The 26,909-nt window shown below is 37.6% G+C and overlaps 1 long non-coding RNA gene across 1 annotated transcript; it reads right to left on the reverse strand.

Annotated features, from left to right (window-relative positions):
- Positions 1-6,768: 6,768 nt before the first annotated feature.
- LOC121469219 (uncharacterized) lies at positions 6,769-12,687 on the reverse strand. The gene is made up of 3 exons (XR_012054140.1): positions 12,212-12,687; positions 11,632-11,708; positions 6,769-11,436 (listed from the first exon to the last, which is right to left on the reverse strand). It is a non-coding gene; the product is annotated as an uncharacterized lncRNA (long non-coding RNA).
- Between the last annotated feature and the right edge of the window lie 14,222 nt (positions 12,688-26,909).

A 26,909-nucleotide genomic window follows, 5' to 3' on the forward strand; every position in this document is an offset into this window, starting at 1 on the left:
AGACATTATATGGTCTTTTAAAATACAGTAGGATCAGTTGAAGTATGTCTAATGTTAAAATGAAAACTAAAAGAGCCACTAGAGATTAAACCAAACATTCTGAATGCCGCACTGTCCTTGGCATCAGCAGGACTTATGCGTGTGGAACTGGCAGAATAATTTAAATTATGTTCATGGTTTTCAAACTGAGTGCAACAAATTATTAACATAAAATCATTAAAGGGGGCAAAGCAAAGATGTGATACCACTAAAAAAGGTAATTTTTAGTTCAATTAACTTCATCAGAGCATGAGGTTTTCTGAAATACTGCAATCACCATGATTCAAAAGCTAGAAGTTTAAGCAAAGAAGTACTAAACTAGAATGTAATGTAATTGTAACTTACATACATGGCATACAAGATAACTATATGCCATATCTTTCTTAACTGACATATATTTTCATAAATATTATTATAGAAATTCAAGCAATGTGTTTAGAAATATTTAAATCAGTGCCATGCAATAGCATTTTATAGAAATCTAATTTATTAATATGTTTTAAATGGTATTTTATTGCTGTATAACATACTTTTTGAAGGATAAATCTGTTTGATGGAGATTTTATTTTCAGTAGATAATTACTCAGATGTCTTTCAGCAATAGTATCTCTATCACAGTCAAATGATAATATTTCTGTTCATATCAGGTACCTGGTCTTGCTGCAAATCTCACTAGAGTCAAACATAGTTCACAACTGATGAAAGAAGAGGTATGAAAAGGAAAAAAAAAACAAATAATAAAACACAAAACTACTCCTGTTCTCTTGATTTTACCCCATTAAGCCCTTTAGATTGCCAAGAAAATTCTCTTTTTCCCCTCTGATGACATTGCAGTAACAAAAGTAAACACACCATAAATTAAATTCGCCTTAGGGTGCATTCTTTGCACTTATTTGTATTTGCAAACACAAATTATTTTATTGCCAACAAAAGAAAATTTTACATTTCATGAGACTAAAACAAATCTGCTAATGCTTGAGAGGAATATTACTTGATGAATCTTCCAATTTCATAGTTCAGTTATTTGTCCTTTTTCAATTGCAGTAGATGTAATTTGTTCCATGAAGTTCTGTGGAGTTCTATTTCACTGTCCTTCCAATCTCCTTATTCCTCTAAGGAGGAATATGTATATATTACTTATATATATATATATAATATATACTTTTCTTGCATATTCTCAGTGGAACATGAAAAGTTACTCACTGATTTGAAAATTCAATGTTGTCAAACTAAATTATCTAAATTTTTTCACTGATATTTCAAAGACAGGTATTCTCCTTACATATAGTAAATAAAAATTATGAAATTCATTAAGGTCTTATTAAAAAACATTTCAAAAAGTCTTACATACTTTGAGAAGTCAGAACACTTATAAAAATATAATATTTTCTGAACAAGAGTATCGGTTCTGTGGTAGTCTGTTATACAGAGATCTAACAGGATTCATTATCCCCAGGTCCAGTCTAACTAATATTTTTGTACATTAACATATAGCTTCAAAGCCATTATAAAAATATGCTTATGAAAGTTTTGTATATAAAAAGTACAAATTATCACACAGATTTATTTCCACCTTGAATTGTATTGTCAAAGAGCAAAAAAGTTCTCTTCTTCAACAACCAGATAGTGAACTACAGAACACATGAGTTCAGTTCAGAAACAACCATTGCAGCTCACTTTTATTAGCTCACTAAAGACTGTCAGCATTGAAAGTGATGCTGTCAGCTAAGAAGGTTAATTGCATTGATAACAGCCATCTTCTGAGTTTTCCTAACACAGATATATTTTCAAGTTCTTCTTGAAGTCTTACAAGGAGATGGTGAGATTACTAAAACTTGGCAACCAATATATAACCTCCTTTACGGGATAATTTGATCCCTATCTTCGTTGGTTTCTGCTTTATTCAGCCCATTCTAACCTATTTCATTTCAACATTAGACATATTTATGTATCACAAGCTCTTTAAATCTCACTGAATAGCTAAAGGAGAACTTTTTTCAAAGCCTCATAGATGGCCCAAAAGGTGAAGCCTTGTAAATAACACCCCTTCTTAAAAGCTGATGCAGTAGCTGTGCAGTTTCACCCACACAGAAGGTAGTAATAATTTCCTTTGTGAATTGCTGTTCATTTCTAATACAGGGCTGATATATGTAAGTGAGGAAAAACTTCTGAAATGGTACAAAGTTCGATCAGGCAAGCATGAAACTAACTGCTATTAGCATGAAGTGGATGTGAAAACAGAAGAAATTCCAATTTTAATGAAATGGCTGTGCAGGGAGATGTATTGCATGACTTAATGACTTTGCCAAGAAGCTGCACAAATTTTGGACCTGCAACTGGGGTATAGAATGGTACAATTTTTTAGGAATAATCAAGTTTAAGTTCAAAATAAATGCCAAAAATCTGCTTTTTTTATCCAAAAGTCAGAGAGTTATGACAGGTCACAGACTGCAGGGAAAGGGTGCCATTCAGAGGGAGCTGGGCAAACCTCATGAAGTGCAGCAAAGCAAAGTGCGAGGTCCTGCACATGGGTTGTGGCAATCCCAGGCACACCTACAGGTTGGGCGGAGAAGAGAGCAGCCCTGCAAAGAAGGATTTGAGCATGGTGGTGGTGGGAAGCTCCACATGAGCTGGCAGTGTGAGCTCACAGCCCTGAAAACCAAGGGAATCATGGGCTACATCCAAAGAAGCGTGGCCAAGCAGGTTGAAGGAGGTGATTCTTCCCTTCTACTCTGTTCTTGTGAGACCCCACCTGGAGTGCTGGATTCTGTTCTGGTGCCCCTAGAAGAAGGACATGGAACTGTTGGAGCAAGTTCAGAGGAAAGCCAAAGTATTGGGAAGAGAACCAGAGCACCTCTCTTACAAAGGTTAAGATAATTGGGGCTGTTCAACCTGGAGAAGAAAACGTTGTGTGAATACCTCACAGCAGATTTCCAGTGTCTGAAAAGGTCCTACAGAGGAACCAGAGAGGGGCTCTCCTTCAGGAACTTCAGCAATAGGACAAGGAGTAACGGGTATAAACTGAAAGAAGGCAGGTTTAGGGTAGATATTAGGAAAAAAATCTTTACTGTGAAGGTGATGAGAAACTGGAACCAGTTGCCCAGGGGGGTTACAGATGCCCCAACCCTGGCAATGTTCAAAGCCAGCTTGAATAAGGCCTTAAGTAACCTTATCTAGGAGGATGTATCCCTGCTCCTATCAGGTAAGGCCGGGACTAAATGATCTTTAAGATTCCTCCCAACCCTTAACATTCTATGGTCTAGACTAGAAAAAGTATTTTTCAAATACTTTTGGAAACACAGAGAGTAGGTAAAAATTCTTCTGATGGGATTTATGTTTGAGAGATAATGAGATATTTAAGCTTGAAAGATGTTCTGATTTGGTTTTCTTTTGATTATATTTTTTAAAAGGGAAGTAAGCCCATGCTTTCTTCCTTTCAAGTGTTACCTCAGTTGGAGTGATCTCTTTAGCACACCTGACTTTTCACTGTGCTCATTTTAAACTTTTTAGCTTTGCAGGTCTGTAATTAAGACAAGGCAAAAAGACAGTAAATGATATTGGATTCTTTTCATAAACTATGGATTTTCCTCGAGTGCTGCATATTTATCTAGCTCCTACTCACTCATTTGCTGTAGGTGATTTTTCCCGTGCTCTGTGTATTGAAAGGAAATAATCTGCATTTATCAAAATCTGTCTAATTCATACCTTCAGACATTACTTACAGTTTCATAAGGAAGTTCACTGCCTTTACTCTGCTTTATGCAGCAAATGTAGACAGACAAATCATGCTTGTCATAAGATGAACCTTGAATAAACCTTCAAGTGTATTCATATGACCGAGATAAGAAGAATTCATATTTGTCTGCAAGTAGATGCAAATCATTGTTCTTGTCATGAAATATCCGTACATTTACAATAAACTAATTTTATGGAGCAATGCGTCTGCTTCCCTGCCTTTTTAACCAAAAAGTAACTATTCCATTAACTGTGGGTCCAAGAACATTATGCAGCCATTAAAGCTACACCTCAGACATGTTTCTAATGGGCCTGTATTTATAGACAATAAGTAGGGCCAGTGTTTTGTCACAGTAAATTATACATGAAACAGTCTAGCCATGGGAGAAAAAAGGCAAGTGTCACAAATTGCTAGTAAAACTGCCAAAGCTCACAGCCTGCATTTTAATCAAGGCATACTTTATTTCATTATAAAAATCAAGTAAAAATGTTTAACCAAATGCTTAAGAAAATTAAACTGCTTCTATAAATTATTTTTGGCATCTAAATGGGAAATGAGAACAGCTTTTTACTTCACCTTTGCCAGAGAAGACCATGTTTTAAGTTAACAGTACTCAACAACCTGCAATCCAACTTGAGCAAAACAGACCCTGAGAGCTAGCAGATTAACATTGTATTTCAGAAAATGTCAACAAAAATAAATTAAGTGTAGAAATATTGATTTTTCACTTTTATGCAAGTATGCACAAGACGTCTCTGCTATTCAAGATGGCCAGTTTTCAAATGTGCACAAAACCACATATTTTAAAAATTATTTCTTAATAGAGAGAGCGCATATATTAAAAAAAAAAAAATCTACTGCCATTACAGGCATCAAGTTTTTTAGAATAGATGCTAATATGCATGTTTATTAGTTCTGCAGCAGAAACCACCAGAATCCACTGAAATTCACAGCCTTTCCCTGAACTGTAGAAACATTGAATTTAGCTCTTATATTTGACCTTGGCCTTACAGTCAGATCCACCAACCTCTTTTCCTTCAGTATATGGAACAACAAAGTATACTGATGCAGAAGAAACAAAAATGACAGATGTTACCAATACAGTACTATAGTCTTCTTGCCTGGAATAACTCATTCTGCTTTTTGATGCTTGTGGAAGTCAGTTTATGGCTTGTATTGCCATCCTTAAAATGGCAGAGCTATAAAGAGTTACTACTAGTGATGAAATTAAGTCCTTCTATCCTCCTGTGGCAGTATGAGTAATCTGCAGAACCTCAATTTACTAGATCTCACCATTAAGTCAGGAGAGTTGTCACTCTACCACTTTGGAAATATTACAAGGCTGTAACCTGCCAAGAATGAACCACTAAGGAATTGAGAGTAGCACACAAAGATTGAAAGATGCATTTCTTGCACTTTGTTAACACAGTACATAAAGAATCGTCATTTAGTCCACATGCCAATTGTGAGGGCCAATTACATACAGCTCTTGATCCTGGTTCCTCTAGGAGTTGTCAAACATGAGTCTCTTCGCCGCTGCAAGGTCAGGCAAACCTTGCCATCTGTCAACCTGCACTATCTTCTTTCCATTCCACTTCAGTGTGGTTTTTTTCTGTGCTGCTGATTTGCACACATTTTTTTTTTTTCCTGCTGGTACTGCTTCTTGCCTCATTTGCAAAAGGGGTAAACATCCAGCTTAGCAGATTCTGTGCCTCTGTGATATTCCTTTTTACTTTTTACAAACATTCCTTTTTACTTTTACTTTAGATACTTGGAACTTCAGGAAATGTGTGGGAAATTCTGGTCGACTTAAACTGGAGAAGAATTTCCATCATGTTTCAGAGAAATGTTCAGGGACAAGTTGTTTAGACTTTTCTCTAATACTACTTTTAAAGTTCCTGTATGTTTGAACTAATGTACTAGCTGACCGTACAGAAATGCCTAGTCTGTAAGAGTGAAATTTCACTGGAAAAATGTGTTCCCTCAATAGTTCCTGGATAATTTAAGTTGAAAACCTTGATTGACCTCAGAGCTCCTTTAGGAAAATAACATTTATTAATAACATCAAGATTTGTAATTAAGTATTTAATTCTAGAATCTTAAATAGAGGTTTTGTTTTTTCCCCTCAGACCACAAAATTTGTTCTTCAGAGGCATCAGGGTTGGTTAGGTAAGCATATAAGAGGGAGAAAAAAGAAATGGAAAAGTAAGTTTCTCCTGCTCAGAGTAGAACTGCAAAGTAAGATCTTTGTTGTAGGTTCTTCAACCTACTTGGAAAACAAGTGAGGAAGTTGACAGCTTAATTTTCCATACACTGGTCTCAATTCTCATCATACTGTAAGAGAAGGGAAGCCTTACCTCACTTTTCCCTATGCAGCCAGTTGAAATATTCCTGAAAAGGGGCATAAATGAGTGTGCAAATCCCTCCGCTATTGAAAGAGACCATTGGCCAGTTGTGCCAGGAAGGGATAAGAAAACTTTTGACACAGTCTCCTCCTCCAGTTTCTTCACTGAGGGCAAGTAAGGACCTTACAAATTTCAGTGTCCTGCTGCAGCTAATTAAGTACACCAGTACATTTTCCAAAGTGGTGTTTACAATTATTTTATGCCTACATTTTCAGTGAAAACCTTGCTTGCCTCTTGCTGTCCAGTATCATCCATGATACTTCAGGGTTATTGTCTAAAGTCTCCTTAGAGGCCTTTTCCTATTGAAGTCAAAGAAAATATAATTTGTTCAGCACAGAGTGAGACAACATCTGATTCTGAAATATGACTGTTTTTGATATCAGGGGAAGTTATTTTAACTTCACTTGATTTTGTTTTTCAAATACATTTCCACTGTGAATTTTTTGTGCATGTGTACATGTATAGGTATATGTGTGTTTGTACATGCAGAGACACTTGGTTTTCCCTATGTGGTTTGATTTAATTGTACAATGTGAGAAAATAAAGATAACTTAGATTATTATTCAAGGTTTTTAATCACTTTTAAATTCTGATACTGCATAGAGTCATCCAGAACAAACCTCATCGGTAGGTTATTCACATGGTACATGCAACAATGTTTTGGTTTATTCTATTTATAACAAAAGTTGTGAAGAACAGAAAATACAAAAGAAACATTACAATAGAGATTGGAATTCTTTTTCAAGGGGCTTTGTCATATATTTGTACCCATCAACTATAAACAAAAATTAGAATGAATTACATTTATAGCTGCCTTTGCAGGTCACAATGTGAGTATCTAAGTGAGTTATTATTGTCACTCTCCTGATTTAAACTGACAATTAGTTTCCTAACAAACCATTAAACATTTATCAACCAACAGAAATGCAACAGTTATTATGCACAGTAGTTATCTTCTACCGGATGAATTGGAACAACATTTTTGAACTTATAATTATTATTTTTCTCTACTTGAAGATTAAAATAAATAAAATCATGTAGCAAATTCTTACATGGCATTATTACAATGGATTATATTACAGGGAAATTAATGACAGAATTATTATATAAAAGTTTCAAACTCATTCATGCACCTATTCAATCAAACTCACCCTCTGCATTTCAATTTTTTTATCATCAGATGCTCAAGTTGTGCCCTGTACTGACACTCAGTTGAAATAAACAGCCTAGAAGTCCCAGCTGTACAGGTAGATAATTGTTCATCAGTGTCATGAACAAACTACTTCATACAGGGTGACTGACTTCAAAATACTGAATCCCCATCTGGTGAGACCTAATGAGAAATGGAAAGGTTTGAAAGTAATGAAGCAAGTCCCTTTTAGGCAGATGTTACTTGACAGCTTCATCTTGGGATCCTAGCAGCACTCCTGATGGCTCATATTAATATATTCTTGAAGCTATCATGATGAAACTTGTGGAAAAGAGAGGATCCTTTACTCTTCAATGGGCTGCACTTTATGTCGCTCCTTTTATATCTAATCCACTTAGTAAATTTTGATTTCAAGAGACTGTTCAAAGTTCATTGAAATGTGTTTCTTCAAATGCTTTAGCTCACACTTTATCTCACATACTGCAGGCTGAATCCCTGCAGGAGATAAAATTGACCTAACAGGTGTGTCAAGGTGTTTGTTTTTATTTTTTCCCTCAAAGGCAAGAGGGAAGAAACATGATTCTGGGTCACTGCTCTTCATATGCATCTTGGGGCATACACACACCACACAGGGTCCCCAGTGAGCTCCACAAAGCTCAGCTCTCTCTACATCCTGTTCAGCAGATCTTCACTCTTCTCGGGGGGAAAGAATCCTGATACTGCTACTTGAATTGCACACATAGAACCAACGCATAAAGAAAAAAGTCAACATTAATAGTTTTGCTTGTTATATAATGCATATATAAGTTCCTAGCTTGATCTAAACTCTTAGAGGAGCTAAAATGGAAACTAAGATAGAGGCAGTCTAAGCTGTAAGATTTCTAGAGGAGATGCTATCCTTGGTAGTAATGACAAAAGCAATACGAAGAAAACACTGCTGGAGGCCAGGGATGTTTAAAAGCGATAGAATTTCCTGTTTTAAAAAGCAGAACTTTATATTTACTTAGAGTAACTGTGGTGTTAAGTCATTCTACCCATGTTGCAAGGCTTTTTGGTATAATACCCAATGCAAATTCAAGAACTCTTGATGAGAGGAACCACTCAAATGTTTTCAGGTCCCTCGTACCTAAATACCTTTTCCTTATAATAGAATTTGCCAGCTATCTTTATATATTATAGCGAAAGGATTTTTTTTCTAGAAGAGGCATTCATTTTCACTTTAGAAACCTTACATAATTCCTCCTACTACTGATCATTGAGCAGTTCTGTTCTGTTCTTTTTCCAGATTAGCTGGTCTCCAAGGGCCTGTTTTTTTCTATCCATTTATACAATATCCTATGAAAATGCAGTTATCTGCTATTCTAAGAAATTTGAAAATTGTTTTACACATATTCTAAATGAGAATATTATTTTTTACTTTTTATACAGAGCAGTTATTTGTTTCACTTTATAGCAAGATGCACAGAATTAGCAAAATAAATATTGGCTTTGTAAGCCAATAACACTCCTGGATGTCGATGTAGCACTTGGGGTTAAGGTTTAGTGGTGAACACAGTGGTGCTTTATTCATGCTTGGACTCAATAATCTCAAAGGTCTTTTTCAACCTGAATGATTCTATGATTCTGTGGGACAACAAGAAAGTGAATTGCTAAACCAAAGTCTCTCAACAATCTGATCTGCATAAATACATTATTTACATGCTATTATATTAATTAAAACAAAGGCATGAAATAGTCAGAGGAGGTTCTTTACCCAGACGGTGGTTGGGCACTGGAACGGGTTTCCCTAGGAAGTGGTCACACATTAATATCATCAAGTTCATGGAAGGTCTCTTGAACAGTTTAGTGTATTTTCATCTTTATAAAAACCAAAAAGTCAACAAAATACACCTTGGATGTTCATGTAGGAATGATTATACTAAGGCTAAGTTATACTAAGTTATCATCCTCTCTATGGGCAGCTTCCCTTTTTTTTTTTTAAGATGTGCAGTCATCTGGACATATCAGAATGTTTTTGATGATTCCTCGATTAAAGGCCAACAGGGAACAGAAAGGGGGCCAGTATATGCTTGCACTTTCCCACTTCCCAACTTTCCCAACCTAGGACATGGCCAGGAACATCAGCTTCAGACAGCCACCGAAAAAACACTCAAGAGCCCTGGCAGAGGCCACACAAACTAAAAGAATGAGCAAAGTATCTCCCAAAAGCTAATGGTCCAGTTTCCCAAAAGGAAAATTCACGTACTGCTTACTGGTGGACAGGTGGTCAGAGACATCTCACACTGCACCATTTAGCAGCTTAAGCCTACATCCTTCTTCAGCTTCTCTGAGCACAGCTATCACCAGTTGCTGCCTTTTTTAAGACAAGAGGAGAAATTGCTAATTTTTCTTACAAGCCTTTTCATGAAAATCTGCAAATGGTGCCAAAAGTCCCAAGCCAGGTAGTATCACATAAGGAAGAAAAAAATCCTTCATAAGAGAAATGCTTTCTTATTGCCACCTAGAGATGGAACAAAAAGAATTGAGAACTATTCTGGATTTTCTACCTGCTGATATCTCCTTTAGAAAAAAGGGAGAATAACTAATGTATGACTTCACTTTTTCTGTCCCTAACTATCTGCAAGATGAAATGATGGCTTAGTTGAAAAGATTTGATGCTTTATTGCATTTCTTTTCTGATACCATCCTTTACTTACAGCCATTTGCATCTTAATCTATCAAGGGAATTCCAATGAGAACATTCAGTTCCTTTATTTAATTCTAGCACCTTCACAACAATAGGTATGAATCACAGTGCACATTACATTGCAGCCCTGCAACTTTGAGTCCATTTTTTTCACTTTATTTTTGTCGTGAGTCTACAAGGAAGTATTCTCTAAGTGCTGTCTCACAAATTAATAGCTACCAGAAACCTGCTTTGTTTTTATGTTTTTTTTTCTTCAGTCTCCAGCTTTCTGCATTTGAAGTGTTTTATGAGAAGCATTGTTTAACATTAAAATTCAACATATCCAAGTTAATTCTGACTCAGGGTCTATTAAATTCAGTACACATTACTACCAATGTGAATGTGTTTTAGGCCCACTCACTACACTTTGAGGCAATTACGAGTTTTACAAGACAGTATAATCACAAATTCAAAAAACTTTACCGGTTTTGTAGTCCATTAAAACTTTCCTGCTGATCTCCATCTGTTCCAAATATAATGAATACACGTTTCTTTCAAGCACTCTGCTTTATCAGCATAATATCTTTTTGCCTTAGCAGGTTTTATCTTGGCTTTCTGGAGAGACATGGTTTGGTTTGGAGTTTTTTTGGTTAAGGAAAGGGAAGAACAATAGCCCCTGCCCCAAAGCTTATCTGTTGCTTGCTTTATTTTTCCCAAGCCAAGCATCTACTCCATGAAAAATCAGAAGACCCCAAACTTAGGTTGTGTTGGCACCCTCAGTGTCAGAACAATTGTGATGACAGCTTAAATGACCTGTGGATGACAGTGTCTTATAAATCAGCTTCATTGCCTGCAGCCCTCATTGCAAACCAAAGCAGGCTCAGCTGCTCCAGTCCTGCTGGATTCACCAGATCAGGTGAAGCATTGTGTCAGTGCTGTTCTTTCCATCCCCAAACTGTTGCAATCATCAAGCCCTGCTGGACTGGCTCCCTGCAGGTCACTTCAGAGACTCATTGAATTTCTCTTCACAGTATTTTTGGGCCAGGTAATACCAGAGCACCAGTGGCTCTGCACAATCCAGCTCAGGTCAGGCACAACAGATGCTGCACTAGACCAGGCTGGATAAGCCCATCCAGACCCCCACTGGCTTCATGTAGGATCACTTGGATGTGGCTGCATCACTCTGCCCAGCACCTGTGAAATAGAGTCTTGCCTGAAGTTGGTGTGGAGCCCACAGCTGCAGCAGGACAGGCATCAGTCGTGCACCATTGTTTTGCAGTTCTGTCCTGTAGAGAACATTTGTCTCATGGGATTGCTCTTCTGACAGCAGGAAACAGGGCATGAATAACACAACACTTCTGCAGCAGATGCAAGGTTCTGCATCCTCCATGACCTCTGTCCTCAGTTATCATGTAATTTAAGATGTTCTTTGGGAGATGATCTGAAGAAAATGACACACTTGAACTATTATAGATAAAAGACAAGAATATATTCCCCAGGGAAATGGTTCCAGAAAATTAGACTGTTTTGTTAGCTATTCTTTCCACTTTATGTCAGCCATGTATAAACAGACCCACTCAGTCGCCTCCCACATTTAGTTAAAGGTACATCTATACCAAAATAGTATGTTACAAACCTGAATTTCAAAGTTCTCAAAAGTCACATAGGCCGTCTGACTACTGCCTAAATTAAGATGAAATACTTTGTTCAGCACTGCAAAAAGAAAAAAAATATGAGTGGCACAGAGAGAACATTTTTCAGATGCAGAATAAAGTGCTCCATCCACTGAACCATGCCACATGCATCAGCTTGCTTTATTTCCGATACACTTGACCACTCAACTGTTTCTGGTTTGTCATTTCCTTAGGAGACAAACAGAAATGAAGGGAAGAAAACAGCTGAGAAATAAAGCAGGCAGTAGCAATATAAAACTCAGGGTGAGCTGTGCTCTGAGATGAAAGGTTAAGTAAGAAAAGAAAACAAACACTGGATGGATGTAAAGGAAACATTTTTGCTGTAACAGCTCTGGCTATACACAGACTACATTAGCCTGGCCAAAGCTCAGGGCTTAAGCCATTAGCTTGCTTTCAGAGCCTGAAATAACAATGTGTTTTTGAGACACTCAGGAAAAACACATCACCTAACATCCCACTGTTAATAGTTAACAAAGGCCATCCACCTGTGCTGTCCTGATAAAAAGCACTGCCATTTCCTACCTTGTGTGCCAATGCAGAAAGCTGACAAGCAAGAGTTTCTGGGCTCCTGGAAGCATTCATTCATTCATGCATACATGAGTGTATCTTTAGAGAAGAGGCTCCTGCTTGCTCTGCTTAAATAGAGGAATATGGGAATTATCTGTGAAGATAATAGGAACACAAGATCAGCTCTAAATTTGAGAAGTATTCTCACCATGGTGATTGCTTAAATTTATTACATGTTTCAGCAGTATCTTAATCCTTCAAGTAGCACTTAATTTAATATCCTGATTCATTACCTGAAACAAGCAGGAGAAGGCAGTTTTTAAAGAAATACAACTCACAGATGGTAGTAAAAAATAACAGTCTCAGTAGATTTTTCATGTCCAGGCCTCATAATTTGATTTTTAAAAAAGACTAGGGAGACTTGAAATAAAAAAAAAAAAATAATCAAGAGGTATACTGCAGAGACCATGAACATTTTGGTGGTCTCTGAACAACCCAAACAATTCAACCAATCAACCAAAGAAAATTAACCATAAGAACAGAGAAAATAAAATTCTATACCCCATAACTTTACACCAGCTTTTCATTAATATTAAAAAATATTGACCATGTTAAACTGAAAAACACTGGTCTATTAATCTAATGAATCTGTTCCTTTGGGTTATCTTCAGAGGTTTTATTTCCACAAAAAAACCCAAAAACAACAGCAACAAAAAGCCCCCAAACCTTGATATCTAGTTTTGATCCAGTAAAGAACATCTATGCAAGCTTCATTTTCTATTAAGAATTCTTTTCCTAGATCAACAGATCCTAAAGTAAAAAACCAAAAACCAAAAGTGATAATTAGAAGTTGAAGGATATATCAGCAATGAAGAAGAATTAAAAAATACCATTAGTAGAATTAACATAATTTTTTAAATGGGGCTTGTATACTTTATTGTAGGCTCATTTTCAAACTGCTTAAAATTGTGAATACTTTCAAGTAAAGATAAAAAGAAAGAAGCTTGACCAGAATTTTTGCAAAGTATGATTATAACTTTTGACTTAGTAGGGAGTATTTTTGCAGCTGTCATACCTGCTATGGACCAGACATGCAGCAGATACAGTTGCACTGACCATTTAAATAAGCAAAATACAATTTTGAAATCTTACCTTGACGTTTTCTTGCTGCAAGGCTTGCAGCAGCTACAACATCATATATTTGTCCCAGAAATACCAAGGTGCCCATGATGATGATGATTTTCTTATGTACCCTATTATGTGACCATATTAATGCACAAACAAATTACCATTTCTTTAGTGATACATAAAATATTTTCTTGATTATAAATTAAAAAAGAGAGCATAATTCAGATATACCTTTATGTAGATATATGGTAATATCAAAAATTGGAAAACCAGCAAAGTCACCCAAAATATGTTCATCAACAGTCAGATAATTTAAATCTAATTTTAATCATACAATTTAATCTATTTCTTTGATGCCTAAGGTTAGCAAGTTCACTATTAAGGTAGAGCTGGGAATCAGAACTGATTCAGGTACAGTGATTTTTAAATGATCACAGGAAATAATTAACTACTTTTACCTTTCTGTTGCAGATAAACCATGAACTGACACACATGGATCACAGAGAAAAAAAAATCATCTTCTGAAATGGAAATAGATTATCTCAACTGACACTTCCAGGCATACTTCTCTACATTTGGAGCAACATTTTATTATCTCTTTAATTCCTAGGAAAGTATTTATTCTCTAAACTGGCATATACAGCAATAAAAAACACAATTGCCTTTGCTTATGAAAATGTGTTTCATTGTAGATACTCTGCCAAAGGGTACAAAACCTGGCCTTCAGAGCAATTAGACAGATCACAGGTGACACACTTGGCTCTCAGAAGTAGAAAATGACATTTGTTTAACACATAAGCACTTCGGGCCAACTGGTTCATTTACATGCATTTCCTGCCAGAAAGCCTGAAAGGCATTTTTTACCACTTTGCTAAAGTTTGGATTGCAGCATAGGAAGACAAAATAAAACAGAAATAAATATTATACTCAAAACTGAGAATCTTGGCTAAACCCGCACAGCCACTGATAGACTCTCGTGGTTTAGGAATGGAGCTCCCCAGTGTAGTGCTCCAACTGAATCCACTCCAAACCATGCACCATGAGAACTCCTCCCTCCCTCTCCCTCTTTCCTGCAGCTGGATGGAGAGGGGAATTGGAGGCAAAAAAGCTGATGATCGTGGGTTGAGATATGAACAATTTACTGGAAACAGCAATGATATTAAAAACCAAACAGTAACAGCAGCAATATTAATAAAAGGAATGTACAAGAGAGAGAGGCAGCAAGTCACATACAAATGGTCAGAGTAGAACCTAAGCCCACTGTCCCATGGTCCCCCCAGCCTGAGAGAGACCCCTTCCACTTGCCCCCATAAAGTGAAGTGAGGGGGTATAAAACAGACTCTGGGTTTCAGCCATTTCCCCTCTTGGCTACTGCAAAAATGAACCAGGACATAAACACAGGGTACAGGGTATATCTGAAAGGTAGAAAATGGCATAAAAGGAGTTTTGTCACCCTGACAACTTGTTGTTTATTTCTGACAGTCCCACTTGGAAGAGAGCAGTCACAGAAACATCACTACTGAAAAAATTCACACAGGTTTGAAGGCTTGAGCTCAAAACCACCCCACACAGGAGCACACACCCTTCAACAGCAATCTAGAGAGAAAAACAAAAAAATCCTCTGGCTTTCTGAACATATTTGACCCTGTCAAAGAAAATAAACAAGTTTTCAATCCTGTGACTTAGGAAAGCAACATTATTGTCATCAGAGAAAGATACTTCTGTGCTAACAGAAAAGCAGAACAAAAATCTTGCTCTGCAGGGAGCAACAGGATGGTAGCCAAAAGATTCCTGGGAAGGAGACTGCTCACTCTTGACCTCTGAAGCAATAGGGATCAGAGAACACCCCTTAGACATATTTTTTCATCAACAGAACTCAAACTGCAAACAGCAATTGTTTTCTAAGCTTTATTTTATCCTCATATTGCAGCAGTATTCTATGTAGTATGTTCTGTTGTCTCAAATGTACATCCTACAGGTGCTTTGTAATCCACACAGACAGAAGAAAGAAATGCAGAAAAATTTGGCTAGGAGTGCCTCCATTGCCTCCCCACACACCACCCCATGAAAAGAAGAGGAAACCAAACTTCTGCTCAGTATGGTTCCAGTTAGTTCCCCAGATACATTTTCTGTTCAAACCACACAACTCTGCCTGGCTGAAGGGATCCCTAGCAGTCATTGCTCACCTTGCGTAGGATAATTCCTGAACTCCCTGGTAAGAGGAGTTGGCAATGTGTCTCAGATTGAATAACATCACTTTACAGAGCCCACATCTTCCTGAGATCTGGTATTAGCATCTGAAATGCCACCATTGTCTCCCATGGGTAGAGACTGGTATGTTTACATAATATACCAGGAAAAGTGGTAGTGTAGCTAAGAAAAGCCCGATGAAGATGATGGTTTGAATCTAAAATGTGCATAAAATTAAAAGAGTATATAAAATTTAAAACTTGGATTGTCACTATACATATTATCAAAAGCTGACATTACCATATACTTGAAAGGAAAGACCTGGAACAAAGTCCAGGCCTCTGAATAAGCACCTTTAAATAATTAAGCAGCCAGTCTGGCTTTTGAGGGTTTGATTTTATCATTTTGGATCTTTTTGCTGGTTTTTGTTTGGAGAGGAATTGGAGGGTTAATATTAGGGAACCAGAGTCACTATTTTATTTGCAGACATACAGCTGCAATGGAGAAATCTATTGGTTAACAGCAGAAGCTTAGAACCCTAAAGTTTATGTTTCTTAAATATAACTAATGATTATTCAATGGAAACAGATCTGGAACTCTCTTGGGTTTATAGTGTACTACAAAAAAAGCAACAAAACCCAAATCTGAAAGGGTATTAAAGTGCCTGAAACAGAAACCCTTTTTACATTTGCTTAACCTCAAAAGTGGCCACTACTTCCCTTTTGCAAATGGAAAGGAGCACAAACTACAGAGGAAAACTTCATTAAGGTAGGCAGTGGGCTGACCTTGACAGAGGCAGGTGGCAGACAACTCTCTGATCCACAGCTCATCAGGATCTATCTTTGAATTTAAGGACTCACACAACTAAAAAATGGCATGTACAAGATTAGAGGGCTACAGATCCATCCTTGGCTATTTACAGTTCCAACAAAGAGACATTATATATATATATACACACACACACATATCCTTACTGTGCAGGATCCCCCACAATGATATACAGCTTTAAACCAGTAAGCATTGCAAACAAGAGACATCTCAGGAAAACGTTTTAAGATAATTGATTTCTCATTTTTGTTTTCACAAGTCTTTTTTGCCAAGCTTGTTAGCAAGGTACTCTGTGAATGATGAATATAAAGGCAAACTGCATGGGAGTCATGACTGTTTATGGGAAGGTTAATAATGGAACTGATCATGTCATCACTGACATTTTTCCTGTGTTTATTCATTTAACATATGGGAAGAAAGTCAAGGACAGAAAATAAAATAGAAAAGGAATAGCTGAGCTCCTTACTTCATCGTACTTAGATGAACTGAATTATATAGAGTCATTCACTGTGAAACAGGGCAAAAAGTCAACAAATGCTAATGAGTCTCCATAGGTTTTATATATTCAATTCTCTATAGTCTTTATTGGTGTTTCTTCTGAAGTCTTGTGCTAGCAGTAAAGAGAGAAAACAGCAGTTTGAAGCAGTACTAGAGGCTGGAGCCTGCTGTGTTGAACTTCGCAAATTGCTGGGAATGAGAGAGCTTTAGTAGTTCCTGTACAAAATTTGAATCTATATTTCAAGTGGCATTTCAATTTCCACTGAGCTGCTGCATGGACTGAGTGGACAGAACAAGAATGCTTCATCTCCTTGATTATTTCCTCAATAGCTTTTGAGCCATTCTGTGGAGTATAGCTGAACATTTTCAACCTGTGGGCAAAACTGAGTACATAAATAAGAGCAAAACAGTGAACAAACATTGCCAACAGACCATGTTTATGAGCATGCTTGGTCACAAGGACAGAATGCTTCTTAGAGGAGAAATAAGTTACACTAAAATTGAAAGAGAACCTTAGACAATGTTCCCTGGCGCCTGTGGAGTACATCTTCTTTAGAAATTCTAATCATGCACCCAATAAGCCCAGGGAGGGTGTAACCCTAATGCCCAAAGTCTGCAGTGAACAGCTGGGCCTGACAGTGTGCATCTGCCTGCACCACGCAGCTGAAGGTGCCTTTTAAGATGGAATCCTTCACCTCTGTCAAGACAGTCTGGTTTCTCCTAAAATTGCCCCCCACCAGTTCTGCACCTCAGCAAAACAATGCTGAAAATCAGCTGCTTAGAAGATAGGTTCTTGAGACACACACAGTAACCTAAATTTCATAAGATGAGACCAACCATTTAAATCTTCAGCTCTAAACCTATGTTTTAACTCATCAGCAAGAACCCCATTTTCTGGAGAATCTCCATAGTCCTTGGTTTTTACACTGGGGACAAACTACCCTCCTGTGTTCACCAGGTTCTCCTTAGCACTTGATAGTCAAAATTCCTATTCAAATTTCCTTTGTGAATCTGGGATTGGTAGTGAAGACTGGCAGATTTATTTGACAACTGGAACAATTTCATTTTTTAAAAAGTGACACTAGTGGTCAGCCTACATACATTAATTTTTCATCTCCCTTGTATGCTCTGCCATGACACAAAAGAAGTATCTCTCCTCTGGGGATAAAAGAACAAAATAACATTCATCTTCATAATGCCTACTCTAAGCTCCTCACATATGTACAACTGTCCTCATGCCAAATTTTTTGTTTCAAACTGGTTTGGTAACTCAGCTTGACAGTGGGACAGGATAAATGAAGACATATAATTTCTCCAGGGATTTTATTCCACATAAAGAGACAAAGTTCAAAAATCCCTGAGCATATGCTGAATGATAATACATGCAGACCATGCAATTCAGCCTCATGGAGGTAGGCAGTAATACATTCCAAAAACTATAAGGCTATGTTTTAAAGGTGATGTGCATAACCTAACAAGCTCAGCTGTTCCCATGCTTACTAGAAGTTAATTCAAGGATCTATGCTGTGCTCCTGCTGAGCTGCAACATTTGCCTGATTAATGTTTTTTCAGCATGAGCTTGTAGGGAGTGATTACTTTCCTCTAATTCTTTAGGCAGCAAGTCTACCTCTGCTACCAAGACATCTGTAAGTGTTTAAGGAACATTTCATCTCAGGTAGAGGATCCAGGCACTCTGTTCATCAAAGAGTGCTAATAAATCATGGCCTCAATATCCCACTTACCAGTTCAGGTTAAAATTCAACCTGTCTCAATGTTACTTAGATCCAGACTTTGTTTAATTCTACCTTGAGAAGAAAAAAGGAAAAAAAAAACCAAATAAAAAAGTTATAATTTATGTTACATAACCACTCCTTATCTCCATTTCTGAAACACCAGAGAATATTGATCACAACTTCCTGGCAACTGATCCTACTTTGAGCAGAGGAAAAATGGTCCTTCCTGTGGCAGCTGCCTGAGCACTCTGTAGTGATTCAAGGTTTCAGGGCTCCAGTTACAGTGCAGTAGATTATGCTCCCCAGCTACAAAACTTCAAGCAACTACTGGTGAGAGACTCTCCTGCAGTATCCGAGCCATCCAACACATAAAGCTAGGATTTCCATAGTTTCCCATTGCTTTTTAGCTTTCCTCCTGAACTTTCATTTCATTGACACAAACTTTCCAACTCTTCAGTCTGATTTCAGTACAAGGATTCAACAAGAATTCAAAGTATGTTTTACCTCAGAACACTGACTCCTGTGTGACTATCTACTCTCTTGAAAGAAAACCCAGCACAATCTCAACAATCCTTTGCTGAAAAATAAAAATCTAGGTGAAGAGGAAAAAATGTCATATTATCCATTAAGCTCAGAAGGAAAAAGTAGAATACATAAAAATATGATTAAAAAAAAACATTAAAAATTATGTTCCAAAACATTCTGCAGTACATTCTATTTTTCATATAATAGCATCAGAAAGTTAAAAGCATAACACTAAAACTGCACAAACTCCTGGTTTATAGAATTTACCTTGCTTTAATTTTGCCCAAAAAAAATCTAGTTCTAACAATTCTTAGGAAAAAAAGAAAAAAAAAAAAAAAAAAAGGAAGATAACTGTAGACTGGAAGCATTGTAAAATTAAAGGGAATTATTTGTTGGAGGGTGTTAGCCAGAGAATATAACATTACTGAACAAAACTGCTTTGCATTAGACAGCACATTTTTGCTACAAACACAAATTAAAGCATTTGTTTCTAGTGTAGAAATCTATCCTATCAATTTTTCCTCAGGCTCTGTTTTCTCACTCCTCAGGGTATCTGGCTGTTTGGAAAGAAAAAGAATTGATTTAAGACTCAGTTCTGCAACACTGCTAATTATATGAATGGATCTTGCCCACAAGTCATCCCTATGAAGCAAATAGCAAATATGCTTACATGCAGAGGAATTAGAGCTGGCTGGGAATCTTCTTTTTTCTCCTTCATATTTCTCTCTTCTCTTCTCTTCTCTTCTCTTCTCTTCTCTTCTCTTCTCTTCTCTTCTCTTCTCTTCTCTTCTCTTCTCTTCTCTTCTCTTCTCTTCTCTTCTCTTCTCTTCTCTTCTCTTCTCTTCTCTTCTCTTCTCTTCTCTTCTCTTCTCTTCCCTTCCCTTCCCTTCCCTTCCCTTCCCTTCCCTTCCCTTCCCTTCCCTTCCCTTCCCTTCCCTTCCCTTCCCTTCCCTTCCCTTCCCTTCCCTTCCCTTCCCTTCCCTTCCCTTCCCTTCCCTTCCCTTCCCTTCCCTTCCCTTCCCTTCCCTTCCCTTCCCTTCCCTTCCCTTCCCTTCCCTTCCCTTCCCTTCCCTTCCCTTCCCTTCCCTTCCCTTCCCTTCCCTTCCCTTCCCTTCCCTTCTCCCTGGAAACTACTTCTTTCACTTGCATCTACTTCTTTCACAGACTTGGAAAGGTATTTTTCATGCAGATTTGCACACAGAAGTTTGGGGTCAGAAGCCTGCTCTTGTACTGCACTCACACAGTGCACACAACCCAGCCAAAGTCTCCTCCTGGGTCTAACATTGCTGCCCTAGGAAAACTCGTTACATGCCATTTTAGTAGGGTCAAGAATAGCAAATTTGCTATGACAGAGGTTCTGCTTGCTCCAAAATAAAATTTTAAGTTATGGTGAAGAATAAGATATATCCATTCCTGCTCTGGTCATTCTGTTGAATCAGCACTTGCAATATGCTTTTCCATGCCTGTGTAGCAGGCAGAAAACACCAGACCACCACTCTTCAGCAGCAGGTTCTTCAGTGGCTAAGAACCTTTCTAGTGACAACTGTGTCAATTCCTTTTCCTTGCTTGAAAAGAGGGTGACATTTAGTATTTGACTCTTATCATATAAGCAGACATTTGGTTTTCTGTTTGTCACTAAACTGCTTGGATTTAACCTCCCTTTTACCTGCAAAAACAGTTTCATGTGTAATCAACACAGAGAGATTCTATAAAACAGTAACTGTAATTGTGAGTCAGAGAAAAATTCAACTTCATTTGTATTACCATGTGCTGTCAGAGAATTTTATTATTGCCCTTACTTATTAGGTACTGGTCCAAAGCATGCTCAGTCTGAGATCTGGCACAACATTGAGAAACCAGGTGTAACCAAATTTATTCAAACACGTTTGCAGGTTCAGCCACAGAACTAAGAACACACCAGAAATCAAAAATATTTCTCTGCTGCTCCAGCAAGTCTTGCAGGCTGAGCTGATTCAGGTCTTGCAGCTGTGCCCAAGACAGTACCTAAACCAACTAGATTAAAAAAAGGAAAGATCCAGTATTGTGCTGTCCTGCATGTGTGTATATATACATGTATGTACATATACAGACCAGTAACAGGGCTTTGGGGTTTTTTCTTGAGTTACCAACCCATGCAGGAAGCTAAATTTTAGTACAACTGGAATTTTTCTGTAGATATGCTCATCTTTTAATGTTTTCTGTGGTTTAACTCATTAAAGTTAAAAGGTGTCTGCACACAGATTAAACCAAGCCCTTCTATAAGTACAGATTCTTTGTGTAAAAAAAAATTAAGGATTACTCTGCTGTTCCTTTTAGAAGTCAGTTCACTCTTCAATGTTATGTTAGAGATGTGAATGGCTTTAGAAACAAAGTACATTTCTATAGGCCTGGCACACAGTGATAAACTGAATCCTATTCAAGAAGAAACACAACTTCATCAGCAAGGACTTGGATCAATGCTAGTGCAATCAATCCCTTGACTGGAGAAACAGGGGGTTGTTATGACCATCACATACATATGCCTCATACAGATGAGGTTTCCTATCGACATCTCTTGTAGAAGAAAAGGATTGGTCTAATTAAAGCTGAGGACCTGGGAGAGATATATTCAAGTCTCCTCATCTGGGATAGATTTCTGTGGGACTTGGCCTATGGCAAAGTCCTGTGTTTAAGATTCCCATTTACAGAAAGTGGAAAAGTAGCTTTTTCATTTCTTTCAGGGATTTTGTGCAGATAAATATGTGGTACTCACAAGTGCCATGTAAGAATGTAAAACAGAATCTGAACAACAGCCTCAAGAAGATGAGAATGATATTTATTCTTTTAAAGCACGGATATGAAACCAGTCAAGCAGAAGTATATCATTAAACTATTCTTTCCAAGGTTGTAAGTAAGCTCATTCCCCTGAAGGTGACTTGCCAGGAACATACGCATTTTCTATAAGATACTGATCTCTATTTTCAGTTTGTTAAATATTACTGGGAATAGAATTAAGGCATTTATGCCTGCAAATGTGGTATTCTCAACGGCTACACAGAGAATCAACTACCTGTCAAATTTCTCCACCTTGCACCAAGAAGAAATAAAGTAAGAGGAATGGGATTTTTCTTCCCTAATCTAATAGCACAGACATTTGAATCCAAGCTAGTCACCTCAGGCTCCCTCTCAAGTTCATGTTGTGAATACATTCCTTCTAGTAGTCGATTCATCTCATCCTAAAGCAGACAACTAAAAATAGTTCAGGATTTTACTTCTGTCAACTACAGCAGCAGGTTAACATGAGAAGCTTATCTGAAAAGGTCTACAGTGTCCCACCATGTATCAATATTGTGCCATTTTGTTGTGTAGGCTTTTTCTCATTTCTCTTGCATGTGTTTAGAAAGTCTTTTAGCATAGTCTAAAATAACAGTTTCATAAAATACAGCATGCTTAGAAAGAGTGATAAATGAAAACCATACCTCTTACATCCTATGAGATGAACACGTGTCCTGCAAATTCATTGCACTAAAATTTTCTGGAGCTTGAGTTTGTTACCTACAGCTAGAAGAAAGGAAGTTAAAACCCTCACTGGTCTTTTTTATTCCTCCCAAAATTGTACATGTTCCTTTTTCTACAAAAATGTGGAGTTTCCTATGTGGAGCCATACTATACAAACTATGGGAGAATAAAAGAGTATCTGTCAACCCAATATGATTTTTTTTCCAAACATATCTTCTTCTAAGTTTCTTAAAAATATATCTATGAGTTCTCTTCAAAGAGCTTATATCTGTGTATCTTGTACTTTATGTGCAATAGGAAGGCTCGTTCACCCCTCTGCAAGGAAAAGCACAGCTTGCCTGCTGGATCAATAGAAGCAAAAAGAAGGTTTCTACACAAGAATAAAGCTCTGTCATTAGTAATTAGGGGTAAGGTATATGCTGATAATTAAAAAAAAAAAATCAGCAATGCATATATTCTGCCCATGAACACTGGAATTTAAGAGAGAATTTGTGCCTTAAAAAAAAAAAACAGCTTTCAGAAGCCTAGATAAATTTTTCTAATTTGATTTCAGTGATCAATAACATGTGTTCAGTAGAGGCATCTTGGGAAGACCTACTAAATGAGCAGTCACATACACCAGATACACTTTCTTATTAGTGGCTACTGTAGAAACAATTGCTTCTGAAATGAAAGATGAGTAAAATTACATTTAAACTATTGGCTTTAATACAGCAAAGAGGACCTTAAAATGAACTGAAGAGGAAAGATATCATATGATTTTGTGGCTTTTTCACACAGCACTAATACAAAAAAGAAAACAGAATTGTAGTTACAGAGCAGTACAAATCTTCTCGTTTTTGTGGCATCAAAAGGATAAGAAAAAAGTGTTTCTAAACCATTTCAGAATAAAAGAGAGAAAGGGAGAAAGCGAATGGATCTGATTTTTATTATCCTTGCTAAATGTCCAATTTATCCTTTTACTGTCAAACCTCTTCAATTTTTTGAGAGATCTTAGGGACCTGTGAGCTTCCGAGAAAAAGCAATGCCCCATCCTGAACATATAAGCTGCATTAAAAAGACCATTATCACAATTTTTAATGGCCAGATGAAAACAGTTGAATTTTATCTCTAGAACTCAGGCTACATCAGTAGGTGAGGACCTGACATATTCCTGACACCTCGGGGCAGAGGAGGCACCAGGCATGTGGAGATCATTCCTCATGCATCCCAGATGTGCTCTGTGCTGCTTCTCATACTAACTGCAGATGTCCAGGTGCTGGCAGTGGGAGCAGCAGAGGTGGATTCTGTAAGGAGAGGCCAGGGCTGTCCCATGCCAGGCACAGACATCTGCAGGAGACCTACTGCAGGGCACAGCTGAGCCCATCAACAACACTGCTGGCTCCTCTCTGGTAACATATTTCAGACGGTCAAAAATGCTGCACAGTGTCTGAGAGAGGAGCGAAACAATGTGAGAAACAGATGTGCAGATGCCAAGGCCTGAGAAAAAGGAAAGGGGATGCTCCAGATCCTCCTGCAGCCCCTCCAGGATCCACACTGGAGCCAATAGACACTCCTGAATGACTGCAGCTGATGGAGAGTTCATTCTAGAGCAGGGGAGAACTGTGGAGAGTAAAGAGCAGCTGAGGGAAGCTGTTATGAACTGAGCCCAAACCTGCTGCATTTCTCTACTCCTGGCTATGAGCTGGTACCACATGGAAATTTCAGTTCATTCCTCAAACCCATCACTAATTTAGGATTTGGTCCTTTCAGTCTTGAGTGATAGGAGTAGTCCACATCCAGAGGCTGTGGTAAGATAATAGATACAGTACTTTGAACAAACCCTGTACAACTGGCACAGAGCAGAGAGGTAAAATAGTGGTTCTACTCTATCACCAAAACTGCATTCAGGCCCCTAAGTTAAAAGAAATCTCAAAGACAATTTTAGTGAAGGAACATTTTCCAGAGCTTAGGAACACACTGCTCACATATAATTTTTCTATTGTGCTATAGAAGAGGCAATAGAGATGTGAACCTGGGAGTCTTCTACTTTTGTCCTCCACCAAAAAGTAACCCTGGAGCACTCAGTGAGGTGGGCTTAGCAGTGGCTCCACTGGAAAATCCACAGTAGGATAGTTTACTCTGAAAAGATGTAATTGTATCTGCAGTAAAACAAAAGCAACAGAAAAACCTTTCTTCTTGAAAGGTCCGATGTTTGCATGGTGTGAAGCCACAGGAAGATGCAGCAAAGGATTCAGACATAGATATCTTTTTAAGAACCCAGTGCTCTGGTCCAGTATTACAGAAAAATTCAGTCTCATAAACATGCACACACATACACAGGCCTTGCACATTTGTTGATCTCTAATTTCTTTTTCCTCTTGACAGAGCTCTAATAAATCAGAAAAGGTAACAGGCAGAATTACCACACAAGAGAAATGAACTGGAAAAATGGATAATAGTGTTTATGTTCATAATTTACATTCCATTTGCAGCTTCATTCAGAACTGTAGCCCAGTAGCCAGTTGAAGTCTATTCAAGTGAGTCAAATAAAAGACTTTTATTATTTTTGTTGAACAATCTCTCAGTTTGCCTGTAAATAAAATTATTTTTGTTGAAAACTATTGAATTTTCTCTAGGTAATTAATCATTTGTGGCACACTCTGAACACACTAATACAGTGAGATGCCTGGACAGAAAACTTTTATTGGAATTGTAGGACAGCAGCATCAGTTCTGGTACTCCTCAAGTTTGCAATTATGGAAAATACTTCTTCTGGAAAAAAACCTTTCAAATTTAAAATTAATAAAACTGAAGAGAGAAAGAGAACAAAACTCAACACACACCTCCACTCTCTTGAAGAGAAAAAAAAGAATTCCTGGATGATTTCAACTAGCTTTCAAAATGCACTTTGGTAATTTGTTATCAAGAAATGTGAAATACTCCTAAGTGTATACAGCATATTACCAAATAAATAGTTTTTCTGACAGCTTTTTCATGCAAACAGATGAATTGATCTATGAAAAAACATAATAAGTTGTGTTGGATATTAAAACATGAACAAAATAAAACTTTTCATTTTATTTTGAAACTACATGGCAAGTTTTGATCTCAGCTGGTTCTAAAATGAAACAGTGTTTTTTCAAAAAGAGTCATGGGCAGCAAAAAACCTGAAACTGTAAACCATACTGCAGACAGGGTTTGTCATAAATTCCTGTGTTGCAGAAGCAACACACAACTCAGCACTCACAAGCTGACCAGCTTTGAGAAACTTTTGTCATTTCCATTGCATTTTCTTGAGAAGTGCGACTGAAAACTCTTTTGGCCCACACATTTCCTGATGATTTCCACAGCCAAGCCACAGAAGAGACACAGTCAGGTGTCCTGCACCCTCTGCAATTCAACTACAGCACAGTTCTGGAAAATCTACTTTGCAATTGCCTTAGGGGGAAAAAAGCAATATTATCAATAAAAATTTCAGTCTGAGAAAATATGCATTAATTCCTAGCATTCCAATGGAAAATTTTTTATCAGTTTCAATTTTCATCTATAAACATCTGTGAGAAAACCCTCCTGCCCTAATTGCCAGAGAGGTTCATAGGCCCTTCAACCCACTGCCATCTTCCCAGCCCACACACAAGGAACAGGCACACAGACTGTAACCCTCATCTTTACAAAAAATCCCTGGTTTCTCAGCAATTCCATGGACTTTGAAACTGCTCTTTTAACTTTCCCTCCAGACCCATAATCTGCAGGAATGGGAATACAGGAGGCTCTTGCTCACAACAAGCCATACATTTCACTACATGATTTCTGCCTGCAGATCTCCCATCCCCCTCTTGCCGCTTAGCTCCCCGCCCACATTTTTGTTCTTCTTCAACAACAGGCCAAGTCATAAGTGACACTTTTTTACTATCGAGAAGCCATTTTCTAGAGAAATTTTATAGCTAAGAAAACCTTGCCATTCAGCCACTTAGAGCAGAGATGGGATCTCAACATGTGTTTGCTGCCCATACAGTCTACACTTTCTGTTATATATAACATTTTATGACAAAGGAAAGCATTTCGCTTCAGCTGTAACCACAAATCTGTAATAAAGAACTCAGCTAAGCTGTGAATATGCTACATTACCTATAAATTATTCCTAATCTACATACATTCCCAGCTCTGGCACTCAGTAGATAGGGTATTTGTCATATCTCCACATAACTGTGCAGCTATTGTATTCAAAATGTTGCCTTTCTCCTCCAGAGACAGCCTGAAGGGTATTCAAAACTGTTTAAAACATCCAAAACTTGGTCAAGAGCTATAAACATAAATGGAGAACTGGTTGG

The sequence above is a fragment of the Taeniopygia guttata genome, chromosome 2 (assembly GCF_048771995.1).
Source record: "Taeniopygia guttata chromosome 2, bTaeGut7.mat, whole genome shotgun sequence".
In the NCBI taxonomy this organism is placed as follows: Eukaryota; Metazoa; Chordata; class Aves; order Passeriformes; family Estrildidae; genus Taeniopygia; species Taeniopygia guttata.